General features: G+C 51.9%; 1 long non-coding RNA gene across 3 annotated transcripts in view; it reads right to left on the reverse strand.

Annotated features, from left to right (window-relative positions):
- Nucleotides 1-103: 103 nt before the first annotated feature.
- The window catches only part of LOC308177437, a 39,016-nt gene continuing 16,382 nt past the window's right edge, over nucleotides 104-22,737 (reverse strand). Inside the window, exons 3-4 of one of the 3 annotated variants that reach the window (XR_013939113.1) lie at nucleotides 14,972-21,412; nucleotides 104-4,842 (exon numbers count right to left, since the gene is read on the reverse strand). This is a non-coding gene — a long non-coding RNA (uncharacterized lncRNA). Of the gene's footprint in view, nucleotides 4,843-8,757; nucleotides 21,413-22,737 lie in introns of those variants that run through there. The other 2 variants (XR_013939114.1, XR_013939115.1) reach the window with 2 other exon arrangements.

Genomic DNA, 22,737 nt, shown 5'->3' on the forward strand with positions numbered 1-22,737 from the left:
AGGTTCGGGCACTGGAGGCCGCTGTTGCTCCGCCAAGCAGCCGAGGCCGGGGCCGCGGGTGGAGGCCGGGGCAGCCCCGGGGGTGGCGGGGCGCGAGGCGAGCCCCCGGTGCGCGGAGGGAGGCCCGGTGCGGAGGCTGCCGGGGTGGAGGCCCGGCCTCCCTGCCTCCCCAGCCTTCACCCGGCACCGAGCTTCCCCTCCCCAAAAAAAAAACCAAACACAACCGCACCCCGACGAGGTGCCAGAAGCGAGGCGTGGGCTGGGGGTTGAAGCATCTCGGCGTCAGTCCCTCGAACTGGTTTTTGAGGAAATCGGACCGTTTGTTCGTGGCGGACCCTGGAGTCCGCTTCGGTTAGGAACATCTGCTCGAGTTCTCTTTGTGTTCGTTGAAGAAGCGGCTGATGCACAAAAAAATTGTATGGTCGAGCCGAGTGGAAGCTCCGGTGCTCGCTCGAAATAAGAAATGAAACCGGCTGCAGCTGGGGAGGGGCAGCGGGGGGGGGGCAATGCGGGCTCCTCTTCCCAGAGCTGCTGTGGTCAAGGGAGAGATGAAAAATGACTCGCTGTGCCCCCACGTAAAATTAATGCACCGAAGGTGGCAGCCCCAAATGGGCTTAGGAGTGCAAACTGCCTCGACGTCTTGGCACAAAGGGTGTCCTGGAAGTGTGCCTCCTGCCGCTGGGATATTTCCAGTTCTGCTGCACTGTGAGAAACGGAGCAGGGTTTTTACCCGGAGGGGTCCCTGCAGCTGGGGCTGGCCAGAGGGGAGCTGAGCCTGCCCGTGGTCACTCGCCGTGCTTGGACTTCGTAGTGCGGCTAAACCCAACCCAGCTCCAGTCGTGTCCAGGCTGGTTCCTTCCACCCAGACTCCACTGGAGAGGTTACACAAAGGCCAGCTTACACCAAGCAAAATATATTTCCTGCCCATGGCTTTTCTGGGAAACATCACCCGGTATTAGCCAAGAGCAGCTCTTGATGAAGTGAGGTGCCGCCTGAGCTTGCAAACCAGGGGTCGTGGTGGCTAGATGGCCAAGCAGGGCTGCATCTCCCCAGGCACTGTTCTGAAATACGATTTCTGTTAAATGTCAGCCACTTCTGCGCAGCAGAATCCACGTCAGGCTTGAGATAACGGGAAGCAACAGCGGGTCAAGGGCCACCCAGCAGCTACCACACAGCAGGGCACATCAGGCAGGAGGGTCTGGTTCCTGCCTGCTTTCCAGTCTGGGTTGAAACAAACCTTTGCCAGGGTTTGCTGTTGATGCAGGAGCTCTTCAAAGTGGGGTCGCATTCTGCTCAGTGTTTTCAAAGCAGTCCAGCACTCCTGGGAGCTGCCAAGCCTTCGGAAGGTGTCACAGAGTGACAAAAACCAGACAGCCAGGGACAGATGGCCCAGGGCCAAAAAAAAAAAAAAAAAAAAAAGGTCTCTTTAAAACTGAGGCTTTTCTGCCAGCAAAAATTCTGGTGAAATTCAGCTGGAGGAAGCCCTCTCCATGTCACCTTCAACAATACCCCTGTCCAAGAGGGAATATTTATTCCCATTACTGATGGCATTTAACTTTATAACGTCGTAATAAACTTTGAGGTCAGGATTAGAAATGGACCAAGGAATTTTAATGACGTGCAAGGCTTCAGCTGAGAAGAAACTCTGGTATTTTGGTAGTTTCAAAATATTCCTGTTGCGAAGAGGCAACTGGCACCGCCTTTGTCCACTGCAGCCTTCCCAGCCTTTCTCCAATATGAAAGCTTCTATATTAATCAGCTTTTCATCATCAGGTTTGTTTTTCTAGGCTGAAAATAAGCAGAGCCTTCCTTGGCCCTGCTGCAGCTGCCAGGACCACTTTCTACAGGGCATGTTCAGGTCCAGGTGACTTTTCCTTTTGGAGAGCTGAACTGAACCCAGTTTAGAGAGCTGGTGAGAGGAGCCTCCTCTTTGTTGAGACCCTTTGGGACCCCCCCCCTGCTGCAGGTGAAGGGCTTGGCGTGTGCTGGCAGTGCTGCGTGCCACCTCCTAGGTCTAGCCTTTTGCAGAGCAGTGTCCTCAGCACCCACCATGGAGCAGAGGTACAGAGTCTGCTCTGCTTTACGGGCCAGTTCTCACTATAGACCCACGTAACTGCTTCAGCTGCTGCTCTTGTGACCACCTCAAAGAGAGGTCTGGCAAGTACGAGCAGTTTTATGGCATGGGGAGAGAGCTCCCAGCACTGCTGCTGGAGGTTGTACTGCCAAGCCTAAGGCTTGAGAAAGAAAAACCAAATCGGTCTCACCCCCATGGGAAACACTAGTCTTAACTCACTGCAAGGCAAAAGTCTCGCTGGAAGATGACGGAATGGATGGAAGGATGCTTTTATACTGCAAATTTCCTTTCGTCTAAACCACAGCTCAGGCTACCTAGTGGAAAAGCTGTTCCTTAATGACTGTCTGGGAATGAGCTGGACGTGGTCCTGTGCAGCTACAGACAGGCTGTCCGTGGGGCCTTGGGGGCTGTGGCAGGACCATCACTAAGCAGAGTGGGCACTTCTCACCTGCAGGCTGAGAGCACCGTAATAGTCACAGACACAGCAAAGAGCAACGACAAGAGCTGCAGGTTTGGAGCAACAGCTTGGCTCTTGCTTTCCAGTGTCTGTGAGCTGTTAGAGACAAGTCCAATGACAGTAATGGTTTGTAATAAGACAGCAAGCTTCCAGGAATCTGGAGTATCCCAAATGCTCTGCAGCTGGGCAGATGGCAAAAAAGCTCAGCCAAGGCTTCTACACTCGTTTTCTGGCCTTCATCCTGCATCAGGCATGCTCTGCTTATAGCAAAGGGCAAGAGGGGCTGGAAGCACCAGCTCCGTGCGGGTCCCGGGCACAAAGCTGGGTGCCTCGTACCATGGAGGCCGTCAGGGACCTCCCACCAGCTCTGTGGGCAGGGGATGCTGAGGAGCTCTGCTTCCTCCCAGCTGAGAAGCGCAACCCTTGGGGGGCTCCCAGATCCTGTCCTTCACCTGCCCCAGAACAAGAACCTGTCATTGTAGCAGGGCTGGATGGCAGGCTTTTTCCAAAAAACTTAAGTGCATTACTCGATACAAATGAATACCACAAACAGAAAATCACATGTGGTTTCTGGGGAAAGTCAGGTCCTTCCCGGCACACCCTGGCATGAAATCACACAGTGATCCACCCCCACACCTGCTTTGCAGGGGGGCTGGAAAGTTCTCCCTTGCTGGCAGATGGTGCTAATGCAGCCCAAAGCCACAAAGACATTAGGTCAGTGCGAATGTCCAGCTTGGAAGTCGTAAACATCACTCTCAGGGACCAAGATCTGATGCATTAATCAGAGATCCCATACCAGCCCTATTTCCTGAAGTTGGCATCCGTACCGGGGAAGGGAAACAACAGCTTTCTCTGGGGAAGGGAGATGCTCCCTATGGAGCACCATTCCCCACCGGTGTCCTCACAGGTGCAGGTGGTGTTGAAACCCAGGAGTACGATGCCAAGGGCCAGGTGCTGGCTGGAAAACAGGGGACAAGCAAGTGCACGCAGCAGCCAGGTAGTACAAACGCCTGATGCAAACCATGCTAGAACCAGCGGATCCAGCCCCGACAAGGCACCAGACGTAGCTGCAGCTCCATCACTGCGGTCACTATTGAGCTGAAAGCATTTCTGGCCGCCCCAGCGCTCAGGCAGGCTGGGGATGCTGCAGTCACGAAGCACGTCATCTTCACCAGGGTCCAGCAGCTCTACTGGCTGCAGATCTGAGCAGATGAAGGGTGGGACAGGGCGGGTCTGTCCCTGGCACGCCGAGCAGGATGCTTTGGGGGACAGCACAAGCTTTCACCCTGCCTGGATTGCTACAGGGAACGTGCAGACCAGACTGTGCTGACTTAAAGCAAGCCAAGCAAAAGCAGGCTGGGACACAGCCCCACGTTTCTGCCCTCTAACCCTTTCCCGTCCACTGTGCCCTGAGCTCCACAACCCAATTCAACAGCTGCTGCTAATTTTGGTGCCCAGAAGCAGACCCCGATGCTCCTGAGCTGGCTGGCTCGGAGCTGCTCACGCAGCCGTAGGGGTGCTCCCTGACAACACAAGGAAGATGAAGGTAGCAAGTAAACCGCAACAGAGTTCAAGGCCAGTCTTCCTCTGGAAAATCTGTTTGAAAGATTAAGGATCAAATGGCTTGGTCACACGGAGCACCCCATTGTTCCTGCTCCTTCTTAACGCAGAGCCACAAATAGCCCCAAATCTTGGCAAAGTCCAGCAGCTGTCTAGTTACAACTTAACTTCCCCGAAAGCTATTAGGAAAAATTATTCACCTCTGTATACGCAGGAGCAGACAAGCATCTTCTGGCTCCAGTTCTGGTAAGTATCCCCTGCACCAATCCAACTCCTTTTAAAGATAATTCCTGCCTCAGAGGCAGCTAATTCACTGCTATGGCAAGTCCGTGCCTTCCCGCTCTCTTAGAGGCAAAGTGCAGGCTTTGGCCTAAATAGGGCATCGAGCCCAGGAAACGTATATTTAGAGCTGCATAGCTGAACTGCCACTCTCCGAAATAAAGCTAAGAGAGCGAGGCCTCCTGCAGCAACCAGTCCTGACAGCAGAAGTTTCCTATGCAAACAGCTCCTGTCAATGGGGATGCGAGATGGTACACGCAGCTTCCAGGAGCAGCACGGTTCACAGCTTTCAGGTTCCTGAGGTTAATCTCAGTCCTCAGCTCTTACTTGCTCATGGAAAACACTATCCAGATGGCCCACGGAAAGGCAAACAGAGGAAACGAGCTCTAGAGGATTGCAGCTGGAGGTTTTACGTGGTGGAAACAGCACAGTTGCCATCCTGAGAGCTTAGAGGGCTTCCTCATCTGAAATCCTGACACACACATATATAAGCAGCATGTAATATACGCATAATGGTCAGCAAGGCCCTAATTAAATGGAAGCTGAAAAATGGCACCGTTTCAGCACTGTACTTAGGTAGTCCAGGCTAAGTACAGCCTGCCGTGAGACACCAGCGGGGTCACGGTAAGAGCCTCCACATTTCATCTCTGCTGCTGTAATATGCTATAAGCATTTGAGTTTAGGGGATCCTTTCCAGAAGCTCCTTGACTCCCTGACCCTGAGAAATGAGCCAGAAACCAGTCTGGGATAGAAAGAGTACCCAAGCAAACTGTTTTGTTTCAGCCAATACAAATCTAGAGACGGAAAGGGACCTCGGAGGACGACTAAAAATATCCCTGCAAACTTGTACCCTGGCAGCGTGCCTAATTGGGCAGTGCCCACGTCGAGAGGAGATATTCGTGTGAAAACCTGACGCTGGGTAGCTCGCTGGCCAGGCTGCAGGTGGGAGCTCACCCGAACACCTGTCCCTGGGAAGACAGGAGGGGAAACGCAAGGGGGAGCAGCAGGAGGCACGTGTATGTAATTTTCTCTGCCTCTGATTGAGCATGCTGAAGAATAACTTGCCCATGTTGAGACAGGGTGTGAAAACCGCTTTGTCAATATATAGAAATTGTGAGGCTGTTGTGCCGGTCAGGGCAAGAGGTTTTATTTTGAGACCATCAAGGGAGACATAACTCTTTAGAAAAATCAATGAAATTTAAATGAGGACATAGAAATGGTTGTTTTAGCCCCAAAGGTCCATCTAGCCCAGTACTGCACTGCCAGCACAATATGTCCTTCATCAGGAGAACATAGTTGTGCAGTTCCCAGGAGCACCATGAACATGAGAAACATGGGGACAGCCGCATGAGGGACTGCCATCCACCCGCCTCCTCCCAGCTCCCCCATCTGACCTCAAAATTAGGCAGTTTGGGTACTTCTGCCAGCAGACATGAGAGCCTGGCAGCCTCGATTCGAGGTCTTGGGCAACGCCTTGGCGCGTAGGTCCCAGTGGACCTCGGTCCTGTCAGCGGAGCCAGACGGGAATTGGCTTGGCAGGGAGCTGCTGCCCGGCAGGGCGGTCACGCCGCAGGCTGCACAGCTGGGCGCAGGAGAGCTTAACTGTCCCCAGGGAGCCATTTGCATCACATCAGCTGGTCTGGAGGCCTCAGGCACGCTCTGCCACCCCTCCTGAACCATCAGCAAAATCCGTCTGTGCCTAGCCAAAAGGAAGCCAGTGAAGTCTCTGGTGTGCTCCTGCCCATTTACGAGGACCCTAATTAAATATCAAGAGACACTGTTTTTCTGTTCAGTTCTTACCAAGCCAACCCTCAGCCACCATGGTCTGTGGTCTCAGCTCAAGATTTCACCCCCCCATTGCTGGCTCTGACCACGTCTGACTCTGTAACTCCGGCATTGTGTCCTTCAAAAACACTACAAGCAGCTGTGTCATCTCCCTAATATCATGATAATAACCATAAACTAATGCACTATTAGAAAATAAAGCTTGGAGGAGCCTGAGGAGGTCATAGCATGACCACTGGTTTCAGATAATTTTCCATTTTCTTTCAAAGGCAAAAACCATTTCCCCATGTCTGTCTTTCTGGTTTGGCTTATGTTCATCACATCTCCTCTTGGCCATGAGAGACGGAGAGGAAAAAGCATTTTCTTCCTCTTCCCCGTAGCTTTTTACACATTTGAAGAGCTTTGCACACCTGTTTTGCCTCAGTCTTCAGTAAACAATATTGTCTTTCTGTCTCTTCTGCTAGGCTGGATTTTCTATCCCTCTCCCTACTCCTACCCTTGTCCTCTGCTCTTAACCCTAATCCAAACCTGGAATCCACTGCCAAATCTTATGGCCTTCTCATAGGAAGCTTTGACCTGGAAAGACCACACACGGTTCAGGGCAGTTCTTTGGTATTTCTGTTTCAATGACACACCACACAGCACCGTCCATTTCACCTCTACAGCTCCCAAAGCCCATCAAATTGCTCTCGCTCACAACCAGTCCGTTCACATCCCGAAAGCCCGCAGAGCAGACCAAAGCCTCACACCAAGCCCTGGTGATTTCTGGCCCTTCCAGCTCCCACGTGCACCTCGACTTGAAGGCCGACGACGTCTCTGCGAGGAAGGCACGAGGATCTGGTTGCCCTCCTGCTCCCTAGCTGCTGTCCTTGCGCCACCGCAGGTCTGGGATGTCACCAGCTGTAACACGATCCTGCACTTGTCGTGTCTGTAAATATTTTCTAAATATTTTTTTTCCATCTTAAGAATCTTAAAAACTAGGCTAAAAAGAACAACTGGGCTATTTAAGAATCAGATTTGCCTTTGGCTTTTTTGATCAAGAATGCTTTTAAATAGGCTCAGCTGTCAACACTGGGACTGACTTCATAATAAATGCCTGACATTTCAGTCATTATTCTTCAGAATTGTTATACTTCCCCCAGTGCCTGCATGTTTACTTAAAGATTCACCAATGCTGGTGTTTCCATTACAGGCCCAGGCTACTGCAGAAGGAATTAAGCTTTTTGTAAACTGCCAGCAGCCTCCGGCCAGCCAGCCCTTAGGGGGTCAGATGGCAATGGGCGCAGAGCAGGCAATGGTGCCCAGGAGGGCAGCACTGGGGTCAGCACCGCTCTGCAGGAGGCAGAAGCAACCAGCGGCTTTGCTCGTGCACAGACGATGGCTTCTGCACTTGTGCAGAGTCTCGTGCCACTGCAGGGCTGTTTATTTCATCATTTCTTTTTGGCTAAGCAAGTAAACCTTCTCTGCAGAGAAACCGCGACTCAAGAGGTCGTCAGCTGGGTTTTAGCAGCACTGGCCAAGGTTCCTGCAATGTCACAGTGGAGTTGGGGGACAGCTGGAGGGGACAGCCGCAGCCTGTGCATTGCACTTTGGGAGGTCACCACACGTGGAAATGGAAAGCCGGTGCTAGGCCATCAAGCACGCAGTAAATGCTCAGGTTCTTAAACTTTACTCTCATGCTAGCTCAATGCGCTCTATGTTTAGGGGATTTTTTTCTTTTTATGGAGCATGTGGCAGCCTAATTACAGTCATTACGTTGCCTCAAACTATTTAAAAGAAGTTGCTACATATAATTACGTGTGTGTAAGTGAGAATAATGCCATGGCAAACACCACGGCACTCGCGCACGCTGGAGCAAGCTGTCCACGTTCCCCAACACAGAGCCGAAAGGGTGACAGTTGCAGCTTGCTTGCAGGCCAAAGTGCATTTCCAGAAGCTATATCAGGTCAGTTGTCCATTGCCTCCATCCCACAATACATGTCATGACCTATGCATTGTTTGCTATGTTTAGCAAAACTGGAACAACTCTTCCTGCAGCGTAATTTTAGCAGGTAACCATCCCCCCAAAGCCACGCAGGCTGACTTCCAGCAGACCCTCAGCATGCACATTGTTCATTCAAGAGATGCCGAAGAGCTAAATTCCTGGAAGTGTTTATTACGATTGGCTGCTCTCACCGATTTCACAACAGGCTCCCACCTTTCCTAATGAAAATGAAATTAAATCGCACGCTGGCACGGCTCGCACCCGGCTGCTCCCTGGGGGAGCCCACGAGGCTGGCAGCACGCAGCGGCACAGAACACGTTTTCCCTGGGTCAGCTCGTCACAACCAGTTTGCAGTAACTTCAGCTTGCTTATTTGGCTGCTTGAGATGGGAAAGCAGCAGGGAAAGGTCTGCGTGCCCTGCAAACATCACGGCCCTGCCACACACACGAGGGGCATGGGGTCCCTGGGGAGGAGGACGCAGCCCGTGTAAGGGTAAGGACGGCTGCATGCTCAGCCCAAGGTAACTCAGGAAAACTCCATCCTCTTAGCTCTGGGACCAAGACGGTTTTTCTTCTGAGACTGACTTAAAGAACGAGCTCAAATACTATTTTCATGGCCACAAGCGCTGTCCCATTGGTTTACTGCTCCACTCCTCCATCTATTCAACAAACCGCAGCAGGGAATCGCTGCCTCCGCAGCCGCTTTGCTGCTGCATGCCCTGCTGAAGGAGTACGCTGCTTTGTTATGCAAAAGAGTACAAAGAGTCCCTTCCGTGCAGCAGCAAGCAACACAAACATTTCCTAAATGAGACCAGCCAAACCCAGAGGCAGATACTGGTTCGATCTATAGAGAGGCCAAAATTATTCCACTGCACGCTTGGCTGCCAGGAGGAGTTTTGCAAATGCGTTAATGAAGTCTGGACTGCACCAAGGCGAGGATGTCAAATTAATTCTTGATGATCTCCAGTACAAAAGGAGCTCTTCATCTATCTTTCCATCCAAGTTTCTTGTTTTGATTCTCTTCTCTTTAGGAATTAAGTAAGCAATTACGTAGAGAGAAGTAAAACTAGCAGAAAGCACGGGAGAGAAAACACCTCCAGCAGAGCGATGGAAGCTGAGAGCGACGGCCATACGGAGGCTGCTGCCCTGCACAACCACGACTCCCAAGGCAGAGTTTGGTCAATTAGAGCCTTACCAGCAGCAGACTGACTTAGCAAAAGCACATAAACCAGCTGGCCCTGAGATTTATTTTCCTCGTCTACCCTTTGCTGACAAACACAAGCCATTTTCATATAGCCCTGGGAAAGCTCTTGCTCTGCAAGTCATTAGTTTATGCAATTATGGCTTTCTCTGTTGAATGTCATATGTGCAATGCCCATTGCTGGAGGTAGGAAAGTGCCTTCCATTACCAGAAGAGGCAAGCAGGCATGCCACGCTTGCTGGAACAGGAGATATTCGTGTCCTGTCACTGGCAGGACGCTCCCAGCCAGCCAGCAGCTGCCTCTGGCTGTCTTCTTCTCTAGGGCTCGCCGTGGGACTGCAAGCGAGAAACAGGGTGCTGCTGAAGAAAGCTGCTTGTGCCATACGGCCGCACACCTGGCAGCTGTGAACAGCACCTCAGCTCCAGCAGCCCAGCCCTTACAGAGCAGCCCTGGCACGGAGCAGGTCCTGCGCTCCTGGGGACCTCGGCAGCCGAGGCTGGGAGGAAGGGGAAGCGTGCTTCCGATCCCTTAGGGGTACTGCACCAGCTTCGGATGAAAACGCTGACTGCAAATCAGGACAAAGGTCCTGCAGTGGAAAAACACCAAAATCAACCAAGCGAGTAATCGACAAATAAAAGCACAAGTGCCAGCTCTTTGGGACGGTGCTTTTGTAGCTCAGGGGTTGGGCAGGTGAGACGAGGTCGGACCACAGGCTCGGAGCATGGGGCCAAGTCTTCCCCTCGTGCTGGGCACTGAGCAGGCAAAGCCCAAGCCCAGCAGCCAAGGAAGGGCCGAGCAGATAGAGCTGCTTTCAGAGCTTCGCCTGGTGCTGTCACCGGGACCCAGCACCAGCCTGTTCCTTGGGGGCACATCCTGCCCGGGCCGTGCCCCTTTTCTTCTCATTTAGCATATCACAGAACAGGTAGAAGTCTCCCTGCTCCAAGTGACTCAAATGAGCTGTGCCTAATAGACCGTCCATCTCTTTGCCATTTGTTTTGGCATCTTTGACTGTTTTAAATCCCGCTTAGAGCTGTATAACAACCGAGATTACACCAGTCACAACTGCCACACAAACATCTCTATTACTACCTGTTCACTGGAAACATGCCTTTTTTTTTTTTCCTCCCCACTTTTCCCTTTGCTAATGCAACACAGACAGCAAATTGCACCGAGGTGGGAAGGCAGGGTGTGACGATAATTATGTTGTCCCAGCCCGAGGTACGACACCAACATCGCCTGCTGGTACGAGGCACGGTTGAAACCTGCGCAGGCTTGCAGCGCTCAGGCATACTGAGCAAGATCCGCAGGTGCCCGGTTTAATAGCTCGCTCTCAGCACTGCCGTCCAATTCTCCTCCGAATAATCAGACAGGCTTGGCTAGTGCCAGGCAAAACAGACAGCGGCCACTAATACCAGACCCTGCTGAGAGCAGCTCAGCAAGGACGCAGCCGTCACACGTGCGCACGGGGTCCGAGTGACAAAGCGAAGCGTCCGAAGGGATTTTGACAAGGTGGCACATAAACAGCAGCTGAAAATTCATCCAAGCTGCCTCGCCTGGTTGCTGCTAGTGTCTGGTGGTTTCCAGTCCCCTGGAAGCACATATTTCCAAAAAGGGCATGGAAAGTTTTTAAGATGCAAGATTTAGGGCTGCAATTTATGTCAGTTCGGTTGACCTGTCAGCAAAGGCACTTCCTTCCAGAAGTCCCTCTGCCTGCTTTGCATATCCCTTCCCAGAAAATTCCCTGCTGCACATCTTCACATGGGAAAAATTGTTTTGTGAAATTGAATTTTTATATAGAAATGCTTCAGGTCTGGTGCCTTTTCCCCCCTGAAACTTCTGATACTCTTCTCTGGATATTTGCCTGTAAAAATGGGTTTTCCCCATCATTTCTACACTTCAGAGTTGTTCTGCCATATATTTCACCAATCCCATAAATCAAAAGATTTTATAGCTCTACATAAGAACAAAAAATTCCAGATTTCTTTTAAAGGAATCAGCCTTGGAATCAGTTCCTTGGAATCAGCCAGAAGCATCCAGGATTTCCTCCTCCAGAATTTCGTAGGAACTGTTAAAGGGTGACATTTCCTGTCTTTCCCCCCCCCCCCCCCCACCAGAAACGCACTGACATCCCCAACCTCCAAACAGAAGGTGCCCCAGCTCCTCCACTGCTCTGCCATAACACAGTCCTCAAGCTGCTGTTTCTGCATGCCCCAGGGCACTTCTGAAAGCATTTGCCCTGCACATGTAGGACAGCTTTGGGGGCACTCTGTGCACAGCATTTCCCACTTCACTGCTTACATCGAAGGCGGCAGAACGATGGGATGACCCCAAAACCTCTTCCTGCAGCCCTTACTCGCGTGCGGTGCTGCAGAGCATTTGTGCAGCTTGGCCGTGTTTGCATTTTAAGAGCCTCCAAACCCCAGCTGCGAGGAAAAACAGATGTTGCAAATACACACCCAAATTGCGCAGCATGGGATGCCCTGCCAGATCTTCCAAACCTCTCGGGACACCTGAAAGGGGAAGGCTGGAGCAAGCAGGCTCCTTAGGATCTTGCTGCTGTGCAAGGAACCAGGTGAAGGACCATCCTAAAGCCACCAAAGAACAAGTGACCCTAAAGCAGGAGATCTGAGTCCTGAAAAATGAAGGCGGAAGGGCTCAGGACACCCCTGCAGCTTTTCCTGCAGCAAAGAGCTGAGCAAAACGGCTCTGGAGGCGAGAAAACAGGGAGAGGGAGTCGTGGGCTGGGTTGCAGTGCCTCCGTGCAGGGACAAAGCCAGACAGCATCCATCCACTGGCCAGCAGACATTCGGGGTGCCCAGCAGAAGGCTGCCAGCACCCTGTGTTGGCATCCCCACACACTATCCAGCCTTGCAGCCTGCCAAACCACTGCAGAGCCCGGGGAAGCAGGAGATGTACCTGGGCATGGCGAGGAGCAGAGTGTTGTTCAGCTCCCAAACTGTGCCACAGCACCTGGCCCAGAGCATACACCACGCTGGTTTTCCAGGAACAAGCACACTTAGCTCCAAACCCCCCCAAAACACTCACGTAAGGTCCGTGCACACTGATAGCTCTGCCTTCGCTGACAGAACAAGTCCAGACCTCAGAAGCCAACAAGAGGCTTACAGCACACCCAGGGCTCTTTTCTTCTCGATATTCACTTTAAAAAGCTCCATCCTTTGCATGTACCAACTTGCTTAAATGGCTCTGAATTTTCTTCACCTGCGGTCAGTGCAGCAACTCTATCAGCTGTGCCCCCAGCAGTTTGTTTGGTGAGAAATACAGAAGGAAGCATTTGTGTCTCCAGCCTCGTACGGCGCTGGCAGCCTTCCTGGTTTCACAGCAGCCGCAGCACAAGGCTGGGGTATTTTAGACCCCTCCATGCACCTGTGCACTCATTCCCAGCACGGGTAGGGGCTGGATGTAGGAAACCAGCAACGAGCTCCGTGCCTCTCCTGTCCCTTTGGGCAGCAAGGCTCCCAGAAAGCGCAACGAGCCCTCACCAAGTTTCCGGATACATCCAGGGATCAGACGCCTGGTGCATGACATTTGATGAGTTCCACGTGACTCTTGCTTAAGCGCAGCCGCCCGTGAGAGGCTGGGAGGGGATACCAGGAACTGCAAGATCTCGGCTCCCCTGTGGTCAGCAGCATCATCACCAGCATGAAACATGCTGGCAGATTTCAAGGAATGTTTTTCCCTTGAGTCCCAAAGACCAAATGTGAGGAATTCAGCTTTTCTTTCAAAACTTGGGCAACCCTGATGCTCCTAGGCCTGCCATTGTAGAAAAATGCTTATCCCACAGTAGTCCTAGGTCTAGTTACATCTCTGGATGGACAGCTGTCCTTCTCTGTGCAAACATCACTCACACCTTGAGAAACAAGCACACCATTTGAAATCACTGGCATCCCAGGGAGGTGCTGAAGCTGAAATAACGCCAGGCTCTCGCAGCCAGCTCACCTTGCAGGGACTGCAGCACCCTGAGCCATCACTGCCTGCCCTCGTGCTCTGCACACACCGGTACGTGGGCTCAGCCCTGGGGCTGCTCAGACTAATAGCATCTCTTAGGGAAACGGAGCGAGAACAGGTTCCCCAGCCCACCTTCTTCACCTCCAGCAGTATCAAGACTTCAGCTCAGCCAGCAGCCCTCCAGCCCCCTACCTGCATCCTGCTGCAGGTTATTACCATCAAGGCCACCAGGTGCTCCCCTCCTCCTCTACCGTCCCCATCCCTAGCACATGCCTAAAAACACAGCAGCAAACGCCGTGGCCCATGCTGAAGAGATTATTTTGTATGTGCAGTGCTCTGCTCCCCTCCCAGCCCTTACCCACGGGGAGATGGGGTCCCTCGGCCCACGCCACGCACACAAGTCCAGGTTCTGCAGTCACTGCCCAGGGCTGTGGGAGGAACAGGGTTTATTTCATTTCCCAACAGGTGCTTGGGTTGTTGGCGATGATGGGGATTTTTTTTTTTTTCCATAAGAGGCTTCAATGAAGGCCTCTCTCAAAAAGCCATCACTACCACAAGAATTCAGCCTGCTCTTCGCTTTGATCTCTAAGAAGAGAAACAAGATCTGCTAACACGATCACTGTTTACTTGCTTTTAGGTCCACAGAAGCAGAGGACATATGCCTGCACACAATGCCAGCGCTATGCAAGAGCCATTTCCAAGTCATCTGCTCAGATGTTTTTGCCCAAATATGTGTGGCTTGATTTTTTGTGGGGGTTTGAAGTAAAGAAGCTTTCAAAATATGCCCATGCATCCCCACGGAGAGAGGTTGCACAGTGGGTTGTTCAGATGCGTTACAGGAACTGTACTCCAAAGTGTAGGAGAAGAGCCAGAATTAGGCTCCTCAACCCAAGGAACAGCAGAACCCCACAGCTTTGCTGCCTCGGTCTGTGTGAAGGCTTCACAACCCACCTCACTACAACACAGCGAACGGCATTTTCCACGGTGCTGCAGGAGCCTGCGTGGCTGTGCAGCTCAGGCACGCTTACATGCAGAAAAAAGGCATCTTTAAGCAGAGGATCTGGATGAGAAATGCAGCACACGAGTCGCTGAGGCAAGGGCTGGAGGACAGCTGGTGGCACGTTTTGGGGGGATGTGACCTCAAACCTGGGGCAGGGGGACCCCAGGGCTCCTGTGCCCAGGCCCCGCAGCTGCAGGTGGATGGGGAATAGGTGGTGGGTGGTGATGGGCCCCCAAACACCCCCCTCTGCTGGCATCCTCTGTGCCTTCAGGGCGAGCATCCTCAGCACAAAGAAAGCAGCTTAAAATTCTTGTGTGTCACAAGGCAGCTTAAAGTCTCAATGTGCAAGTCCCTACTCAAGGTTAAAAAAAAAAAAAAAAGGAATAATAAAAAAAAACTACAACAACAAAGCAAGCTACAACAAAGCTTTCTCTTTAAGGTGAACTCCTTCTTCAAACCCTTTTATCACAGTTTCTTTCACCCAAGGAGGGGGGTAGATTGCATGACTTTAAGGACACAACTTGCTGGTTTTCTCACAGCCAGGAAAGATCCCAGCAGCAAGGGTGAATTGCTCTTCAAAGCTGCATTTTCATTCTACCTCTAGCTTGTCAACTTCCCCAACTATGCTTACTCCCAGCACCCCATCACCAAGATGAACATCTCACCTCTACATCAACTCAGTCCAGGCAGAAGCAGATGGCTGCCCTGAGAAATTCCCCCCTGACCCACCAGGAAAAAAAAATAAAAAATAAAAAATAAATAAAAAATAAAAAAATTGCAGCTGGGATTCTTGACTGTCTCCCCAAGTAGCATTAATACACCTCACCTTCCTAAACTCCACCAGGAAATAGCTGCAAGGAAGGGGCGGAGGAGGAAGGAGAACCACTTAGGAAGCATCAGCTGCAGCCTAATTAGAGCTATTAGCAAGCTTTTAGTGGTGTATATTAGCCCTTCCCAACATTGCTGAATGAAGCAATCCTGACATCAGCCTTCTGGCTTAGAAAGCTGTGCTCCAGCTCAAGGAAGAGAAGTGTTTGGAAAGGTCAGGTTGGTTATAATCACAGCTGCAGCCCTGCTAGCCATCTCTGAGCTTGTTTTGAGTTTACGGAAACCAGTCCCAGATAGGGGGACGCGCTCTGCATGGGACTGGAAGCAGATTAAGCAGTCAGAGGAGGACCTGAGAGTCCCTTACCATGGACTGTGCCCCTCTGAGCTGCAGCTTCAGTGTCTTTTACTCATTTTGAGTCGACGGCTTCACATTGCCTTCAATTTTCTGAGAGCCTGAGGCTGCAGGGAAGGGGGCGTTTTGCTCCCAGCTTCATGGCAAGAAACCATGCCACCATCCGGTGGGGGTCGCGCAGGAACCACCACCCCAACTGCATTTATCCCTGCACCCCAGGCCCCTGGGGCTCACCAGGGAGCCCTACATGGACACAGAGCAGGCAATCACCACCCGCCTGCCCCAACAATCAGGGTGACACACACTCAGGGGAAAGGCACCAAGTCCCCAGGCTGGCTCAGGACAAGCTGGCCACGAGGCTGGCAGGATGAAAATAAGATTTACGTCTCCTGATGCATGAAGTGTTTATCATTCACTGCTGCTGGATGTCTTCAGCCTGTGAACAGTTTGCCTAACACAACATATTTCTTAAATAGCATGTCATGCCTTTCAAAGGACGTGCAGCCAAAAGCTGCAGCCAAAAAAATCAAACAGGGTTAATCTTCTTGGAACCACTTAGAGTACCGTATTTCAAGAGTATTTATCATACAGAAGAGACATTTAAAAATATACAAGTGTATGTAATAAACCACGGCTTCTGCTGGCATCAAACACCCGCTACCTGGGAAGGAACAGGCAGAAGAAACCTTTGTGATTTAACGAACTCTTAGAAATAATTCAAAGCGGAGCAAATTTGCATGGAAGGAGCCTAGCTATGGGCTTGTAATGGTGAGTGCAGCAGGACCAAAACCACACAACCAGCCACAATAACCTAAAGCAGTTGGCAAATTCAGAGCACCACCAGCCAAAGGAAACATGGAATTCCTGTCTATCTTTGTCACGTACAACCATAGCTAGGTGAGATCTTTCATATCTCTGTGCCAGACAAGCTGCCCTGCTTTTGTGGTCTAGCTGCCATAGTTCACAATCTGTACAGCAATTTCCTTTTCAGATAAGCAGAAGCAGATCTCTGCCATCTCAGTGGATGGGGCTGCCTGAGGTGCCACAAATGGAAGAAGCCCAACAGATAGCTTTGACTTTAACTTACCCATCCGAGAGCCCGCTTGGTACCAGAAAAGGCAAGCAATGCTCTGAGCCTGACTCACCCTAAGCATGTTTAACACCCAGCTGCTGCAGTCGCAGTGTTGGAAAGACAGAGACGTATCTTTCAGAGTTTGTGGTTACAAAGAAACACAGCCTGTCTGCTCCTGCAATTGCTTTGTCGAGCAGCGATGGAGGATGCTACCTCTGAGACGCAGCTGATGCGACCACTGGCTCTGTGGTTTGTTGGCTGATGTGGGAAAGGAATTCGCAGGGAGCTTTGCACTGTTTCACACATCCCTGAATTAGAGATAATGAGGAAAACAGCGGTAGAACCAAAAACTTGAGCAAGGTGGAGATGAAGTAAATTGGCTACAGTGTTAAAGATGAGCTTTGGGCAGTGGCCAATTGCTGGCTGGCTCGAGGCGCGTGTCTGAGGGTCTCTAACCCGTTGCATGACAGATTCGGGCGCGTGGACAGCGCGTGGGGCTACGGGGAAAGTATATGTAGTAGTGAAAAAGGGCAATAAAGGTCTGCTGTTCAAGAGCCATCAGGAGTCTGTGTCTTGCATCCCTTCAGGCTTAGTCATGCATTAGCCACCCAAAAATAACAAAACTTGCAACGGTATCAGCACAATTTCCCCTTTCGACAAGCAGTCTCTATACCCCGAAGGTGCTACTGCAACCACAAACACCTACAAACAGCAGCACCAGCAGCTCTTTCTGAAGACACAAGGCGATGAAAAGAAACTTTAATTTCATCCTTGTTACAGCTCAGACTCCTGACTCCAAAAAACAGTCACACTCAGCAGAGACAGCCCACATCCAAGCTTTGCTCTCACCACCTGCATTTCCTTACACATCCCCCAGCCTCCCGGGTGCCATTAGATGTCTGGCCGCAGTGCTGGAAGGTGGATCCAGGTGGCAGAAGCAGCCCCAGCCCGTGCCCAGGGGAGGGAGAAGCCGCTGCCGTGCTCCCAACCCACGGCCCTTCTGCTGATGCATCCTGAGCACCTTGGAGGGCAGATGCTGCATTCCGCTCCCCAGAGACGCTGGTGAGGGTGAGCCACCAGGAAGGAAAGCGAGTTGTCCATGAGGAAATCCTGGCCCTCCCTTGGGGAGGTCTCAGACCGCCTCGTCCCATCCAGCCCCAGCCCCAGCAGGGGGGCCCAGCCCTGCAGGGAAACGCACCTTGGGCTCAGGGGTCCCTGCAGGTGTCGGTGTGAAAAGTGAATGAGGAAGGCATTCGGCACAGAGGAGTAACGGTCCCTTTGGGATCTTCCCAGTTCATAAGCAATTACAGTGAGCAGCTAAAGAGAAGCGCTTGGCATCCTCTGGAGTAAAGCCCCACAGCTCCCAGAAGCGGTAAGCGACGTAAAGCCGTGCTGGCATGTCAGGTTGCATACGATCTTGTGGTGTGCGTGTGTCAGGACATCTGCTCCTGAGACCTCGTGCAGCTAAAGCTACCTCCGCATTCACCCGCGGCTGCTGAGGAGGGTGTAGTGCGGAGGAACTTGCTGAGCTGCACCTCAGGCAGGGAATTCCGCTGCTTCATGCCAATTACAGCCAATTCAGGATTTCGGCAACTATTGTTTATCACTGGGGCTCCCTGCTAACTGTTACCACGTCAGTGAGGAGCTAGTCGAAATGAGTTTCCAAATTAGCACCTCTGCGTTCGTTCCTTTCATGTTTGCTTCCCTTTACGAGGAATGTCAGCAAATCACAGGATCCCACTCAGGGTAAATTACCTGGGGATTTTCCGCATGAGCGTTCCGCTGAGCCGCAAAGGCGGCGTGGCAGCGAGCTCGTTGTGCTGTTTGCAGCGCCTAAGGCACCACGGGGACGGAGCACAGCCACTTCCAAAGCATGATCAAGTTGGAAAGATGCTTAAAACATCTTGTGAGAATGGATGAGACTTCCTTGTGCAGCCTAGAGCATACCCGGGCCAAGTGGCCAGCTCCTGCACAATGATCCCCCCCCCCAGTTTATCATTACTGAGTGAGAGAGGACATCAGGGGCTGCTCGCTTTCTGCCTGAGTTTATTCTCTGAGACGAGATCTTTCTCTCTGGTGGAAAGCAGACTGGGGGGAGTTTTCCTTAGAACCGGAGAAATACCAGGTCTTGACTCCACAGATTTCTGGCAACAGTTAAGCCTTGGAAAAAGAGTTGTGTTGGCAGCAAAGTGAAAGACTCCCATGTGCTGGAGACCATGGATGTTTCTCCTAATCCCAAGCAGATGGAGAACATTTTCTACCCCGCGGTGCTCCGGTGATGGCTACTCCAGTATCCCTGCACTGAGTCAGAGCAGCCGGGACCTGGGGGTAAGGCAGCGGACTTGAAGCTGTTGTAGGATGTCAGTCCTCCCTGAAGAGCTGGGGGAGCAGAAGGGCCGGAGGGGACATGCTGAGGACCGGGGGCTCCATCGCATCAGGGTGGTGGCACCAGTCACATCTTTGTCATGCAGCAGTGTGGCGGTATTTTAAAGCTGGGCTATGAAGGATGAGGGATGCCTGGAGAGCTGAGAGACAATGCAGAGACACAAGGCAGAAGCACCAGAAGTAGACATTTGCTCCAGATGACATAGGCTGAAATGAAATTCTCCGTGGTAATGGCTTTCCTGATGGCCAAAGCGGAGCCGGCGGCGGGTGCGGCAGTGGGATGGCTCTGGCTGTAGGATGGTGCTGCTGGAGGAGCTCTGCAGCCTGGTCCTTCCCAGGCACCGGGGCCAGGAGGCACCATCCCAGAGAGCCCTCTCCAGCCTGGTCTCTATTTTTGCAGGGGATGAAGGCCCCAAATCCCCATAGCACGTCACTGTCCAGACCCAGCTGCCAGAGGGCAAAGGAGAAGCGTCCCCTCATGCAGCCACAGCCAGACCCGTTTGCTCTCACTGCAGAAGGGGACACTGCAGCACTGCTGCTCCCTGCTGCACATCCACACAGTCAGGGTCCTTAGAGAAAACCCTGGTGCTCTGGGCATTAACAGGAAACTGTCCTCTGGCCACAGAGAAATGATCTCCAGAGATACACTAATGAACTGTGTAGGACACAGCTCCAAATCCCAGGGCTGGCCTGTCCAAAATTCTGCTTAGGAAGTTTGGGGCTTGGTTTTTTTTTTTTTAATTTATTATTATTATTTTTTATCTTAGCACATGGCCAAAGAAAACAGTGCTGTCCAGCTGCCGAAAACAGTGCTGTCCAGATGCCTTCAGACTCACGTTACCGTTCCTTCCCTAACGAATCTTCTAGAAGCTACATGCCCTGAACCCTGCACAGCTCCCATGCTCTCTCTCTACCTTACAAGATGGCCAAGGCTATTTTCATGCTAGATTAGAAACCAGGCAGCATGAGGAGGGACGGGTGATGTTTCTTTCTGCTTCCCCCTTTGACATGACAGCAAGATAAAGCTCGCGGAGGGACCAGAGCAGAATGGCTGCCAAGCATCACTCCATACATGGTGCCTCCCCAGAAGAAGAAAATGAGATAAAAATAGGCTACTGGGACCATCTCTCACCCCGATCCTTGGGAGTGAGGAACTTCCTTCCCTGTGGTCCCGCTTCTGCTCCCACGCCACTGCTCAGCCCCCGGCCCCTGCCCAGGGCTGTGCTGCAGGCTATGCCTCAAAGGTCTGCAGCCCCGAGTACACAGACAGATGGACAGCAGGTTGGGGACTTGCACACAGAGGTGGCCCGGAGCTTCCTTTAGTGGTTTTGCACCTTTGATCTCTGGAACATGTATTTCAAGCCCAGGAAAGGCTTTTGTGCTGTCCAAGAAAATAACTACATAAAAGGATGGAGAGAGCTGATAAAGAAGGGGGTAAAAGGATTGTGCTGTAAAGGAAAAAGGCAGCCTACCCTACGTCTTGAAACGCCCAAGACATAAAGTGGGAACTGGCAAAGGTCAGGCTGAACTGGGTCTTGCAGAGAATGCCAAGAAAAATAGCAAGAGAAATTTTAGCCGTATATATCAGAGGAAAGGAAGGAAAGAAGAAATGGAGCTGCTGCACAGACAGGATGGGGCATAGATTAAAGGTGGTCTGAGCGTGATCCAAAACTAATGCCTGCTCTTCCTAACATCCTGTGGGCGTGCAGAGGCTGCGAAGATAAGAGGAGCGAGGAGATGGAGGTGGGAAATGTCAGGTTCTCCGGGACCCAGAGTCAGAGGGCAGCAAGCGCAGGCCATAGGCCGTGGCCTGCAGCAGGTTTTCATGAACGATACCTTCGGCGTACGAGTGAGTGCTGACTCTCCTTCCCTAAATGCAGCGCACGACTTGCCATCTGATTTCTAGACATTTCTAGGAAAATCCTCATCTCTGCTAAGCAGAAAGGCGAGCCTGCTACGTGCCTAATCGGCTGTGCTAATCGAATGCTGCCGCGCGGAGTCAGCGCATGCAGCCCCCCTCGCTGACATCAGAACCCCCCTGCACAGCCGAGCAGCAGTGTGGTTTTGCTGATTTGCAGCCATTTACCCTTGGAATTTGCCTCCCTCCTGCCAAGAGGCCTGCACCCCACAGCAGCAATGGCCCTGCTGCCCCCCGTGCCCCTCCAGCTTTGGGGCCGGCCGGGAAGAGCCTGGCGCTGGCGGGGCTCAGCCTGCAGAAGGGCCCGCAGGGGACTGCTGGAACCAGCGCAGCTCTAATTCAATTTCTACCCGTTTTCCCTTTTGCCTTCACTTCATTACAGATTATTATTTTTTAAACTGAAGCAAACAGAGTCGATTCTGTTCCCAATTGAATTGCCCGGGGGCTGGCTCCTCTCCTCCAGCCGGCTGATGCGATCTCTGCAGCAAGCTCCTTCCTGAGAGACCTGCAGCCAGAGGGCACGGTGCCTCATTTTGGGAGAGTCCCTCGTCCTGTAAGGAGAGCGGCACCTCATTTCCAGTCAGTGGCTATTCCTTACAGCACTTAGACTAGACAAGAAATGACTTCTATTCACGGACTTAAAGTAATCCCCAGCCTGAACTGGGACAAAAAGTTGGGATATTTTGCAGGTGAGGCATTCAGAGCAACGACAAGAAAGGTTCTCGCTTCCATTTCCAGCTTAATCTACAGACCAACCTACTTGTTATGCTGCACGAATGATAAGCACAAATTTCTAAATAAGTTGTTTCAAAGAAAAAAAAAAAGAACCATTCTCCTTTGAAAAGTGTCAATGTGAGACTTCACAAAGATTTCTAAATATAGCTACTTCAAAAGAACGAGTGCAATAAGGAGACCGGTCAAAACCTACCCTTTGCCGCGCAGGCTGTCGGCTTTGTAGAACACATGGTGTCTGCTGGGAAGATGCTGAGCTAGAAGTACTGCTCGCGCAGGTCCCTGTGTGACCCCAGCCCCACCAGCAGCCACCAGTCCCATGCAGGGGCTGTACCAGTCCCATCCCAGAGCCACCAGCTTGTCCTGATCATCACATCCCTCTTCCACCTTCTTCCCCATCACCTCGAGCTTTGGGGCTGCTGTGGGGCAAGCATAGCTCAGTGCCGTGCAAGGGAAAGGAAAGGTCTCAGCCCAGAAATCCAGGACAGTCCTGCCTTTTCTGAGCAAGTCCAGCTGAATTTCAATAAAAGATTTTTCAAGACTATTCTAAAGATTTTAATTATTCCTGAGCACTCCTTGCACGCTCCAGCCAGGTTTCAGGGGGAGCATGCTCTTCTGAGAGCACTGTTTCCTATTTTTGTCAGCACACTGAACATAGCCTCTAAATTAAAATCTTCTATTTCCAGTCTATTTCGATCAACTCCACTTCCTTCAGTTTAAAAGATACAATAAGAATAGACGAGCTCTTGCAAATTAAAAGCCTCTCTTGCTTAACAAATTGTCTCTCCGCAATAATTAATTGTCTGGAGAGAGATTCCAGCCCTAGGTTTTTGGCCTCATTCCAGGCTGTGTAAGGGGGGGAAAAAAAAAAGAAAGTACATATTTGGGAACGTGCTGCCTCTCGGCCCCAGCGATGCCCACCCTGTGCATGGTGGGGTGGGTCTGACCCCTCCGCCTGTCCCTGGCACAGCAGCATCCCTGCCGGTGTGGCTGTCACCGGGTGAGCGTACCGGGCACACCTCAGCACCCGTTTCTGCTCCACCCCGAGGCAATCCCTGGCAGGCAGCAGGTCGCTCACCCCAAGCCATTTCGGCCGCTCCCACGGTGGTGGCTGCCAGCAGCCGGTGGCGTGCACGGGCTGGGT

This window comes from Anser brachyrhynchus, assembly GCF_964034855.1.
Source record: "Anser brachyrhynchus genome assembly, chromosome: 14".
Classification (NCBI taxonomy): domain Eukaryota; kingdom Metazoa; phylum Chordata; class Aves; order Anseriformes; family Anatidae; genus Anser; species Anser brachyrhynchus.